The sequence below is a fragment of the Haliotis rufescens genome, unplaced genomic scaffold (genome assembly GCF_023055435.1).
Source record: "Haliotis rufescens isolate VD_foot unplaced genomic scaffold, xgHalRufe1.0.p SCAF_22, whole genome shotgun sequence".
NCBI classification, from domain to species: Eukaryota; Metazoa; Mollusca; class Gastropoda; order Lepetellida; family Haliotidae; genus Haliotis; species Haliotis rufescens.
In genome coordinates, this window is record NW_025963913.1 from 3800395 (window position 1) to 3814363 (window position 13969).

General features: G+C 40.4%; 1 pseudogene; it reads left to right on the forward strand.

Annotated features, from left to right (window-relative positions):
* LOC124136377 overlaps positions 1-13969 on the forward strand; it is an 80079-nt pseudogene that overhangs the window by 53978 nt on the left and 12132 nt on the right.

Sequence of the window (13969 nt, forward strand, 5' to 3'; positions counted from 1 at the left end):
AACATGTTGCTAGTACTGATTGTTCATTAGTTCATATTTTGAAATCTTGTCTCATGGTCTGATCTTCCACATATTCCAGAAGAAATCAGTGAAACTACACTCAGCTTTGAGGCTCTATGTGTGACAACATTGATCTGATTTGACTGATTTTTAATGCTTTCTTTTTAGGATGGAAAGGCCTTTCCGTGATGTCATCTGCTGCCTTCCCTGGCCTGCTCCAGAAATGTCTGTTGAGGCATTTCCCAGAAGGTAATGCTAAACTCCCTTCCCCATCCTTGGATGTCAGCTGGCTCAGGCAAGTGTGGACCTACATTACAGCCCATGGATTTGATGTTGTATCTGTATTCAGTGGTTTTCCTATTGTGCCGGATATTGATTCTTCCGGCAGAGGAAGACTCCACAGCATCGAGGATGTCTTTATTGCTCAGTCAGTGAGGCACTCTGAATCTTTACCTCCAAATGTAGGTGCAGCGCTGAAGAAACTAGGCATTGTCCATTTAATGTATGTTCCTGACTTTGTGCTGAAAAATTCATATGTTCTTGGGACAATCATTCAGTACTCAAATCCAGTTGGTCTTGTAAGAGCATTAGAGAAAGTAAACAGGAGGAAACTTATCACAGCTGTACAACTGTTCAACTCCGAATCCTCCAAACAGGAAAGGTCTGCTTTGGTTGCCTACATGAGCACCTGCCAGTTGTCCGAGGGAAGTAAAGCAGTGTTGAGGAAGTTACAGCTATTTACTGCGACAGACAACAGTGATTGTTCAGTGGAAACCTTATGTACTCTGGCTCCTGATGAACAAATACCTGTACCCTACCCAGAGAGGTATATTCAGTGTTCATCTGCTGCAGTGAGACACCTGGCACTGACACTTGGTGCAACAGAAAGGCCATTTCTTGATGTCAGTCGTCGAATCCTTCAAATGATGCTGGATAACAGAACAGAATATACAGAAAGTCATACGGTAGATTTTATGGAGTTTCTCATGGAGAATCACATTCATATTGTGAATGAGACCAGGCAAATTGCTTCAGAGGTACGGTTCCTTTCATCCAATGGATGGTTGTCTGGACAGAGAGCGTGTGATCTGTTTAGCCAAAATGATCCATCCCTGAAAGAATTGTTTCTTAGAGAGGACAAATTCCCAGCAGAGAGGCACACACGAACAGACAGACTGAGAAGAGGATTAGAAGTAATTGGTCTTAAAACAGAGAAAAAGGTTTCAGAAGGTGATGTTAGAACATCAGCAAAGAAAATTGAGGAGCTTGTAATCAGGGGAATGGAATCTGAAGCAGGCCGTAAAGTAACAGCATTCATCACTTTCCTGGAAACGAGCACAGACAGAATGGATACATCCAAACTATCTGACCTTCTGCATGTGCAATGCATCCCATGCATGCAGCAAAGAATATCAGGATATCCCAAGTCTCTGTCATGGAAAGGAGAATCAGGACCCAATATCTTATCATCAGGAAAGGTTTTCAGTTCAAGATACTCATCTGTCATTGGGTCTGTTAGTCCAGTTGCAAAAGAAACAACAACTGCTGTTGAAGCAATTTTAGGACTTGATAGAGTTCCTCCAGTGTGTTCAGTAATGGAACATCTTCATAATCTTGGGACATCTTATGACAGTAGAGAATGTAATCCTTGTATGGACTTACTTAAGGACATTTACAGCTTCCTGAGTTCTCAAGATGTATCAAGTACAGAGAAGAACATGATGGAGTCATCACAATCTGTGTGGGTGGGAATAGAAGAAGGTTTCCACTCTCCCCGGTCAGTGTATTGTGAAAGATCTGATGCCGACCTGGACCTGAAGCCTTACAGATACCAGCTGCCATCTCTGTTGCATGGCTGGTGTTCATTACTGTGTAGCTGTGGCTGCCACCAGAGACAAACACCTGACATGTTGGCCACTGTCCTAAAAGAAATAAAAGAAAAGCATGATGAATTCAAAACTGCCAACTTAAAGAAACCAACAGTTGTGCGACAAGATCTGAAGCTTGTTCTTCAAATACTGAATGAACTACAAGAACACCCTGACCATGTGCTGGTGCCAGTGCACCAGGCATCTGATGATTTCCTTCTCTTGTTGCCAGCAGAATCCTGCACCTACTGCAATGCAGACTGGCTGCAGGATCAGATCTCTGTTGGTGCTGAAGAAGAGGAAATATTTTATGTTCATCCTAACATATCAGAGCACACTGCACAACAGTTTGGAGTTTATTCCCTGACTGATCGTGTTATGGATGACACTGAAGACTTTGATATGGAGTATCATCAGTCTGAACCATTAACACGAAGACTGAAAAACTTGCTCCATGAGTACACAGATGGATTTTCTGTCCCAAAGAAGCTGATACAAAATGCAGATGATGCTGGCGCTACAGAAGTCTGCTTTATGTATGATGAGAGACAGAATCTGAATGCTAGAACTTTCCTCATGAATGAGAAAATGGCTGGTTTGCAAGGTCCAGCCCTCTGGGCCTACAATGATGCAAGTTTTACTCAAAGTGACTTTGCCAATTTAAAGAAACTTAGTGGTGCCACTAAAGAAGAAGACACAGCAAAGGTGGGAAAGTTTGGTTTGGGATTCAATTCTGTCTACAGTCTAACTGATGTTCCAAGCTTCATAAGTGAAAATACCTTGGTGATATTTGACCCGCACAAGTCATACTTAGGGAGATCTGGACTGAAAGCAAACCTCCAAAGCGTAAAAAATCAGAGGATGTTGAGAAATATGAGTGGACAATTAAAACCATTCGAGGGAATATTTGGTTGTCAGTTCATGAAAAAGAGAAAACTTGACAGTATATGTCATGGAACGCTTTTCAGGTTCCCTTTGAGGACACCGGAACAGGCTGCAGCAAGTGAAATTAAAGACTTGTCCTACTCAAGGCATGAGATGGAGAACTTTTTCCGAAAATTTGCAGAAGGATGTGGAAATCTTACTCTCTTCACGCAGAATGTGTCATCCGTGAAGTTCTTCTTTCTACCATGCAATGGAGACCCAAATGAACCAGAACTTCTCATCCATGTGACAAAAGCAATAAGGGACCAAAGAATCTTGTCACCTCCCAATTCCTTTCTTAATGGACCTAACGTGCTGTCATATGCAGCGGAAGAATGGAAAAAGCAAACAGGGCTGTGCCTGAAAATAAGTGAAAAAAGTGATGTACAGCTTGAAATATGTGACACAGACATGACTAGAATGCAAAAGCTTAAGGCTGGTGTGACCATTGTGTCATGGCTCATAACATGGGTAACTGGTCAGGGAGAATCTGAGCAGTTTGCTCGGTCTGGAAAGCTCAAAGGACTGCTTCCATTAGCAGCTGTTGCAATTCCACTGACTTTGGAAGATGAAAGACAATGTATATATAAAATGGACAAATGTCCTGAAGGGTTCTATAGAGAAGGACATTACTTTTGCTTTTTGCCTTTACCAGTGCACATTCCTTTTCCAGTACATATCAATGCACCATTTGCCTTGACATCAGACAGAAGACAACTGTGTACACAAACAGAAGATGACAAGACAAACTCTGAAGCTGAGTGGAACACTGCTTTGTTTAAAGATGCTACTTGTAGAGCATATGTAGCTGGTCTGGAACAATTAGAGATCACTGACCCTTCCACTGTTGGTCAATATTATGACTTGTGGCCTACCATGCAAAGTGGGCAGGACTGTATGGTACAAAGTTTCTATGAGCTTATAACACATGAGGCCCATGATGTGTTTCTGCATGATGACAATGGTGACCTGGAATTGTTGTCATTTCAAAGAACACGTATTCTTGAACCCAACTTTCGCTGGAATGGTGATATAGGAACAATCGCTTTTAAGGCTACAACTCACTTTACACGTACAAGCAATGAAACAGTTCTTGATCTTCCACAAAACCTTCTCAGGCAGTTCTATTCTGCAGGGCTTGGGAAAGAAGTTAATTCGGTACTTATCACAACATCAGAGTTTTACAAGACAATTTTCTTCCCAAACATACATGACAGTTACTGGTCACCAACAGAGAGAGATATCTTGGTTTTGTTTGCCCTGAAATATCAGGATGAAAGCATCCATGATCTGATCAGAAGTACAAGATGTATTCCAACAGAGCCATTCGGTATTCTGAAAATGCCCTGTGAGTTAATTCATCCAAAGGGTCAATGTGCAGGTTTGTTTTCAGAGAAAGATCAATGCTTTCCAAAAGGATTTCAACATGGTGGTAATGAGTTCTGCGAAAGGCAAGTATTGGAAACTCTCTGTTGTCATGGAATGATCAAGGAGAATCTTCCATGGGAACGCCTAGTGGAGAGGGCGCAATCTGTAAAAATATTAGCTGAACATGATAGCACGAACGCACATGAGAGAGGTGGTCAGATCCTTAGGTATCTTGGTGGAAGCTTGATTCATCAGTTACAAAAACGGTTTCATACTTGTCCTGTGAACATTAGATCTACATTGCAAAATACACCCTTTCTATCAGTTCTGAAGCGCACACCTAAATGGCCTTTAGAGTGGAAAGCAGATGAAGAACAACCATTTGCTTGTACAAAGGAACTGTATGATGATAAACTTACACCCTTGGTAGCCTGTTCACAATTACTTCTTGATCATCGTTTTGACAAATACTTTCAAAAGGACTTGGAACTTCTTTCCTGGCTTGGTGTTAAAAACAAGGAAGATGTTGACCTTGAAGTAGTGGCAAGGCAGTTGTTGTATGTTTCAAGAGCCATTAATACATTGCCCATGGACTCATCACCATTTGTTGATTTGGCAAGAATATGCCAAGATATATACTGGTTTATGAACAGTAGGTGTGAAAAGGATGCAACACATGTACAGGAAATACATCAACTTTTGGCAAATGAAGAGACTGTTCTAAAAGGAAAACAGATGTTAAGGCCCAAACAAGTTGCTTTTCATCTGCCAGCTGATTTATCACCCTATTTGTATGAAGCAGATAAAGCCAATAACAGCTGCAAACTACTTTTTCAGTCCATTGGGGTGAGAGACAGATTTCAAGTGACAGATGTACTTGAAATTATGCAGGACATCACAAGAGAAGTAGGGACCAACACACTTTCTGCAGAGCAGCTTAAATGGTTTGGAAGAGCTTCTCAATATATTTTAGAGATTGATGCATCTTATTCTGTTTCAGAAGACTTTGATATTTCACTTCCAGATGCTGAAGGAAAAATGACCAAGGCAACATCACTTTGTATTGATGATTATGAACATGTTTCTTCAAAACAATCAATGAGATTTGTGCACCCATATATTCATCAAAAGGTAGCTAAACTGTTAAGGTGCCATGGGAAAACGAAATGTTGATCTCAGAGCACATATTTCTCATTTCTCAGAATTTGGTCAAAGGGAAAACCTTACAACACGACTGAAACGTCTTCTGAGTGTATACCCATGTGATTCTTCACTGATGAAAGAACTGCTGCAGAATGCAGATGATGCTGGAGCAACAGAACTGATGTTCATAAAGGATTTCAGACATCTGCCAACAGAAAAATTGTTCTGTGATGAATGGGCTTCCCTACAAGGCCCAGCACTGTGTGTCTTCAATGACAGTTTCTTTACAGAAGATGACATTGAAGGTATTCAGAACTTAGGTGTAGGAAGTAAGAGAGATGATCCTGTAAAGACTGGGCAGTACGGTGTTGGGTTTAATGTTGTTTATCATCTCACTGATGTTCCCTCTTTCATCAGTGTTGGTCCTGGGATGGACAAAGCCATATTTATCTGTGACCCACATATGAAGTATGTACCTGAGGAAAATCCTACAAAACCTGGAACACAGATATCAAAGCTTGATGACTTGAGAGAAAGTTATAAAGATATGTTTTCTGGTTATCTTGAAGACATTGTTAAAATTGACAAACAGGGAACGCTGTTTCGGTTTCCTTTGAGAACAAAAGAAATGGCTTCTCATTCAAAGATAAAACAATGTGAGATTACACCACATTGTGTTGAAGTTTTGTTACAGAAATTTCAAATTGATTTGTTTGACAGCCTAGTATTCTTACACAATCTCAAAAAGGTATCGATTGCCAGCATTACAGAAGAAGATGGACTCGATGTAGAATTTTTATTGAAGCAACTATGAGTGATAAAGATAGATGTGCACATCAGGGATTTATGTCTCACTTGAAGAATCAGACTGAAAAGATTAAAGATCCTGCAGCTGGTATTGGACTTGATGACGTTTCTCCCTTAGAAATTGAATTATCGCTAAGTGTTAAAGATTCTCAAGATAGACAACAGGATTGGATTGTGTTTCACCATACTGGATTTTCTAAGAAAACACCTATTCCAGAACCTCTCGTATCAGCATGGGAGGATGGGGATATTTGTCTTTTACCACGAGGCGGTGTTGCAGTGCCACTGACAACTGACGGGACAGGTTTGAAAGATTTCAAGGGTAAAGCATTTTGTATTCTGCCTTTACCAATCACCACGGGACTACCAGTGCATATCAATGGCCACTTTGCCTTGGATCATGAAGCAAGAAGACATCTTTGGCATGGGAATGAAGATTACAGATCAGTTTGGAATCGACATATCATTGATGCCATCATAACTCCAGCCTATATTTTGGCTATGCATTCAATGAAGAAAAGAATTGGATTAACACAGGAAAACTCCAAAAGGTGCATTTATGAATCTCTGAACAACTATTACAGTTTCTTTCCTGACAAGAGCAGCGCAAATCATGAAGTATGGCGTGATGTAGTTGTTTCCTTTTACTTAGATTTAGTAAACAACAACACAAGATTATTTGGGGTAGTGAAACCAGGAGAAGGACTGTTTGCAAATGTCAGCAGAACAGTAGTGGAAGATATGAGGTGTAAAGTAATATGGGTACCAGCTACTTGTCTGAAAGGTTTCCCTGGCTTTTTCAACATCTTAGAAACCTACTTCCCCCAAAAGACATTCTCACAATCAGATGAGAAAGGACAAGGTCAGGTGTCTGTATTGTTCCCACAAATCAAAGAGGACTTCAAACAGGAAAATGCAATAGCATGGAACTTAACAGAGATTCTTAAAGACTTGAACATGCATGTCATAGATGTTCCATTTAGAATATTTGACAATACAAAAGCTGTTCACAAAGAGTTGCATTATGTAACACCAGAACATGTGATACATTTTCTAAAATCACATACTACTGAAACTAAAGACAGCTGCACTCTCAGCTCACTGCCATTGAACTTACAGCATACAGCTTTAAAGAATATCAAGTCCCTGAAATTACTGATAAGATTCTGCAGCAAGCATAAAGCATTTGGAAATGGAGTCTTTGCCTCTTGCACTGACCAAATCCCTTAAACTGAACAAGTTTCATGCAGAAAGTCCCTTGATTGCCACAAGGTATACAGATCTCCTTACAGGCACACCTGATCTGGTGATGCATGAGGATATAGTTGACTTGTATGAAAAGCATGTTGATGACACGCCATGTTTGAAAAAACTTGACATAAGTTCATTGGCATGTTTGATAGGGAAAACACTGAGAGCTGACATTTTTCACACTGGTAGTGACGTTATTTGGCAGGAATATCCATCAAAACAATGGGTTGTGCGATTTTGGGAATACTGTTTTACACAAGTACCTGAAAGGAAAGAGCAGGATTTTGACATTCACAAGTTTTTGACTGAGCTGCAAGGTTGGTCACTGTTTCCTTCTAACAGGCAACAGGACGATATTCTTACTCTGTATCCAATCAAGGACAGTAGAAGTGTCATCGACATGAAGTCTGTTTCAAAGGACGATCATAAAACAGCTTTGAAGAACTTGGGAATTCCAATACTTGACACATCTGTGTTTCAAAGTCGTTCAGGTGGTCTTGAATTAACTTCACACATTGCGGCTAGCTGGCAGAATCCTGGTACAATATTGACGTTGCTATCAAACATACCTTTCAGCGCTTATCAAACTGTAACTAGCATTGACTGTCTTGCTTTATTGGAGTACTGTAGCATTAGTCTTGACAAAATCAATGGTGAACTAGGAGTTGAGACAGCACTAAAGCTATTCAGAAGAATTTGTGTTTTTGAGTCAATGTGTGGAAAGCTGGTTGCTTTACAAAACTGCCCTAAAGTGGTAGCAATTAAGTACCCCTGGCTGATTTACTTTAATGATGGTTTTCGTGAATTGACTGAGGCTTCCGATACAGTTTGTCTTAAGAAACATGAATCTTGTCTTAAGATTTTTGACTATCTGAACATTAAGACACAGAACCGTGAGGAATTGTATGTCAGTTTAATTCTTCCATACTTCCAATATTTTCCACTTCCTGCAAAGCAATTGCATCTGAGAAACATTCGTGACTATCTGTTGCATAATAAGCTATTGATAGTTGAGTTGAAGAAACTGCAATTCATTGAAGCCATTGATGGAACACTATGTTGTGCAAGTCATTTTTACAGTCACTATAATAAGGTTTTCAAACAGATGCTAAACCCATCTGATTTCCCGCCACCACCTTATGATACAATGGAGTGGCAAGAGTTCCTGGAGTGTGCTGGTATGAAAACAAATATGACAGAAGAACTGTTTTTGAAATTTATAAAAAAAAGTTGAACATATTGGGTCCAAGGGTATTGATGAAAATGTTAAAACAAAGTCAGAGATTTTGACAAAAGCTCTAGCTGATAATCATCAACATTTTGGGAGACCAGCACTGTCACAGATTGGACATGTAAAATTTCTGTTACCTCATGTTGTCAGTGGTACAGACTTGGGAAAGTATCTAACTGATATATGTCCTCAACGAGATGGTGGTCAACATCTTGTGTCCTACTCAGAATCACTGGCTCCACATCACGGCAACTGTGTTTGGACAAGCTGTCACATGTTTAAGGAGTTTGCAGATCCAGGTAACTGGCAGAGTAGTAACACCATTGCAGTTTTGTACTCTTCTCTTGGCATTCAAATGGACCCAGACTCACAACTAGTTGCAATGCACATGAAAAATGTATGCTTATCTCTTCTTACACTGCAAAACCAGAACAAAGAGAAGTTATCAAAATGGGATGAAATTGTCCAGTTGATCATGGCTTCAATCTACAAATATTTCATGCGCGTTGCAGTTGGGCATTGGATAAAACCGCAGTTGAAAAATGTTTGCACAATCTATGTACCTGCTGAAAAATGTATGGTTCCAGCTGAAGAAGTTGTGAAAGTCATTTACCCCCAAGAAATTGTGGAAGGATATCTATGGGCACTACCAGATGAATTTGCACAATTTCACACAGTCTTTCTTGGACTTGGTGCCTCAGAGTATGTGCATGCAAACTTATATGCTTGTGTGTTGGATAAACTATACAAAAAGGCTGATGGACAAAAGCTGCATGACAATGAACTATCTGTGACACAAAAGGCTATCAGTCTGATGTTCACATATATACACAAGGAGAAAGAAGAAAATAACTGCACCCTAGAGGTACCTTCATTGTATCTGCCTGACAAGAACTTGATATTAAGAGAGTCAAGACAACTTGTGTTTAATGATAGTTATCCAATCTATGAAAGGGTCCAATCACTGGATTTGCACTACTTTCTTAGATTCCAAATGTTGAACTTACATCATTTCGACAGAGATCCACTAACCCATTTAACTGCATTGCCAGAACAATATCAGCTGAAATTGTTGACATCTTTAGTGGTTGAAGACATTGCTGCAGAAAGTAAGTCAAGAGCCATTTGTGGTGATGTTGCCCGAAAGTACATGAATGTTCTAAAAAGACCACAATTTGTAAGGGCAGTTGTTAGACTTGTCAATCATGAAACATACTTACTGAAAAAAGAAAGTGTGGACACATCTGAAGCAGAAAGCATAGAAGAAAAACTTACGAGATTAGAAATCCTAGAGGTGGAGAACATGCAAACAGAACTATGGATGAATGGAAATGTGGTTCAAGGGAGTCAAAACAAATGCATGTATTACCAGGAAAATAGAAAAGGTTCCAGTACTTAGTTTGTCTATATATCCATTGACAATGACATCTATGGAAGTGATTTATATAGTGGTTTAGTATCAACGGTTGATTGTCTGATCTCAGGCAAATTAAGGGCATGCAGTCTTTACCTCCATCATTAGCTGGATTCAACACCAGAAACATATGAAAGGGACTTAGATCGGAAAGGAATAAGACCTTATAATTATGATTGCAAAGCTGAGGCAGAGAAAGAACAGAATGCATTTTCACCACCTGGATCATTCATTCCAGAACATATGCATTGGCTTCTGGACAACAGTTTCAATGTATTTGATAAAGGGGAGTATGTTGGACTGGAGGTTTTTGATCCCCTCGTGGACACAGATTCACAGGTTGGTGGGGTAAAAAATTCCATCCCTGTATACATTTATGCCATGGTGAAGAAAGTTGTTATAAAGGACTCCTTATCAATCAGAGGTAAGTATCTTTTGGACGTGGGGGAGAGCAAAAAAAAGGAAATATCTGGAACAATGCTGTACAAAATTCTAAGAAGAAATTCTAAAGTAAATGAATCCAGTCTTGATCCTGAGCATGAAGATATAAATTTGGTTTTAAAGAGAATCCGAGACATTCTGAAAGATGCGTGGGCAAACTGTTCACATCAGAAAGAGAGAAACAGGATCAGGAAAAGGTTGTACTTCTCTTGGCATCCGGACAAGAACCCTGGCAGGGAGGCCTTCTGTACTCAAGTATGTCAGCACATTCAAAACTATGTTATTAAACTTGAAGCTGGACAGAGTATTGATTGTGACGATGACATGAGCACTTCAGAGTATGCAGCTCGTCAACCTTTCTTTGAACACATGAACAGAAGATGTTCAAAGGAAAGGGATCAGTATGAACAGTATCAACAAAAGAATGAAGAAGAAAGAAACTGCCATCACTCTGCGAGAGATCATTCCCATTCTCAACCACAGGAAGCAAGACGATGGCTTGGACAGGCAATGTGTGACTTAAGGTCAGCCAGAGACACACTTCAGCTGCATAGAGATTTTAACTGGGTCTGCTTCAAAGCTCACAAGGTAAGTTTTATATTTTATACTCACACGCAAAAGAAACGCAAGTCAAGTACTAGTATGCAGTATACATGTTATTTATTTTCAACAGCAAAGACAAGAAATACTAATAGGGCAAGATTGACAAAAATTTGACTGAAGACAGTTTAATGGATTATAAGGCAGATGACATAATTGTTTTTTTCAAATGTTAAGGACTTACACAGTTTCAGGTCAATACACAAAATGTCAGTCAATACCTGGTGTGACCACCATTAGCATTGATCACTGCCACACATCACCTGTACATTGAGTGGATCAGACGATTTGTGAAATCCCTAAGGATCTTCCTGTACACATCCAGAGCAGCTGTGCGTAGTTCATCGGCAGTTGTACATGTTGTAGGGACTAGGCGCACATTGTGTAGACGCCTTTGAACCTCATCCGACAAGTGTTCGATGGGGTTCAGATCAGGGCTGAGGGCTGGCCACGGTAGAACACGGATGTTATATTGTTGCAGAAAGGCCATGGTAGCTCTGGCAACATGGGGACGAGCATTGTCCTGCCGGAAAATGTGTTGTTGATGTTGTGCAAAAAGTGGAACAATGTTGGGTCTGATCACTTGGTCGATATACCGGTAGCTGAGCAGTGACGCCGTGTCCCCGACCTTGACCAACATTCAGAAAGCACATGGGTCCAACTCTCGGATTATGTCCAATCCCTGCCCATATCATGACGCTAGGTCCACCCCATGGACCCCTTTCCACAACGTTTCTGTCAGCGAAACGATCACCTTGACGCCGCCAAATTCTGATTCTTCCGTCTGCATGGGAGACACAAAAGGGACTTTCATCAGAGAAGATGACACGCCTCCACTCACTATGATGCCTATTGCGATGACCCTGTGCCCACTGAAGTCGTGCTTGTCGATGCTGTGGTTTGAGAACAGGACGACGTGCTGGTCGGCGACATCTGAAGTTGTTGGAACGGAGACGTCGGATCACAGTGTCCCGGCTAATGTGTATCGATTATGTAATCCTATGGTCAGTCAAGCACTTTCACTTGCAGTTAGGAACGGATGTCGCTGGTGTTGACGGATAATCTGCCGATTTTGTCGAGGTGTGGTGAGCCTAGGACGACCGCTCCGAGGAAGGTCATCTGTGGTCTGTGTAGCATTGTATCTACAGTAAATTGTGGTTATGTTAACGTTAAAATGACGGGCAACATCTTGGACAGACTCTCCAGCTTCCAAACGTCCGATAGTCTGGTTTCTCTGAATTTGAGTTAGGCGTGGCATTGTTGACTAAGGAGTGGTAGGTCCAAGAATCAGCCACAGTTTTAGTTCGTGCATTTTTGATTTCGCGCGAAATGGGTGCATGATACCCACATATTCATTGAAATGGTGCGTTTTGGCGATTCGTTTTTTTTGGTTGCATTTTTACTCGGGGCTTCCAAAATGCAGCCAAAAATATAACACCATCAGGCTTCACTACATGCTAAAACTCGTATCAATTTATGGTTCCGTGTTTGTTACCTATTTGCTGAAAACCACATGCGTTTCTTTTGCATGTGAGTATATATGACTAGTTTCAGATTTATGCTTGCCGTAAAAGACAACTATGCTTGTCGTAAGAGGCGACAAACTGGATCGGGTGGTCAGGCTTGCTGACTTGGTTGATGCATGTCATCGATCCCAATTGCGTGGATCGATGCTCATGATATTAATCACTGGATTGTCTGGTCCAGACTCGATTATTTACAGACCGCCGTCATATAGCTGGAATATTGCTAAGTGCGGCGTTAAACGACAAACCAGCCAACCAGGTATGGGAGTGTTTTCTATAGGATAAAACATCACTGATTAACATTGATCCGAACAGTCCATTTCACAAGTTTGCCTTTGGTTTGAAAAGGTTGGAACATTATCATACAGATTACAACTAAACCCTGCTCATAATATTTTTTTATCACCATCTTACTTTCTTACCACACATTAAATATTTTAAAGCTAATGTCTGAAGGCACTGGATTTTTTAAAAGTTGTTTCTAATTCCATGTGGGAGCATGATGGCCCAGTCGTCTAGGGCGCCGCGATTCTGAGTTACATCCCTTGGGCACACCAGAAACCTATGATTGTGGGTTCGAATCCTGGTTGGCCCCGATTAGGTTTCTAGGTTTGTCAGTACCATACCCATGCTCGTGAGTTTCACCGAAGTGGTAAATGTCTGAGACCTGCATCACTTTGGGCTTTCCTCCAACATAAAGCTGACACACCGCAATATAACTGGAATACTGTTAAAAGTGTTGGGTTATGATCAGTCGACCACCCTTCACTTGTATAGATCACTTTACCGTTCTAATCTGGATCATTGATGGTGGTACATGTAAAATCAAACTTAAATTACCTAATCCAATACATCATAAAGGTCTAAAGCTATGTCTCGGATCTTTCAGAACATCTCCTGTTGACAATATGTATGTTGAGGCCATTTAACCATCTCTTAAACAACGCCTCATCAAACTCTTTTTACAGTCCATCACAAAGTTATATTCTAACCCTGTCAAACCCTGCATTCAACTGTGTGCTTAATCCCCTTAATGAAGATCTTCACAATAAGAAGTCATTTCTTATTCCACCTCTTGGAATAAGAATTAAACCTTTAATTTCTGCTGATAATATTGAACTTAATAACATTTCTCCTTTCCGCCTTCTATCTTCTCCTCCCTGGCAATTTCCTAAAGCCACAGGTGGACCTGACATTGACCAAGCAAAAGAGATCATAAACAAATCAATTACAGTATCAACAGGAATATTATCAGTTAAGAAGTACATATAGTACTTACAAATCTATGTTTTCAGATAGATCCAAGGATGGTGACGCTGTTGCAGTCTAAACACGAACAATTCATTATTTTTTCAGACTCTCTGTCCTGTCTTCAAGCTATTAATGTAATTCGTGT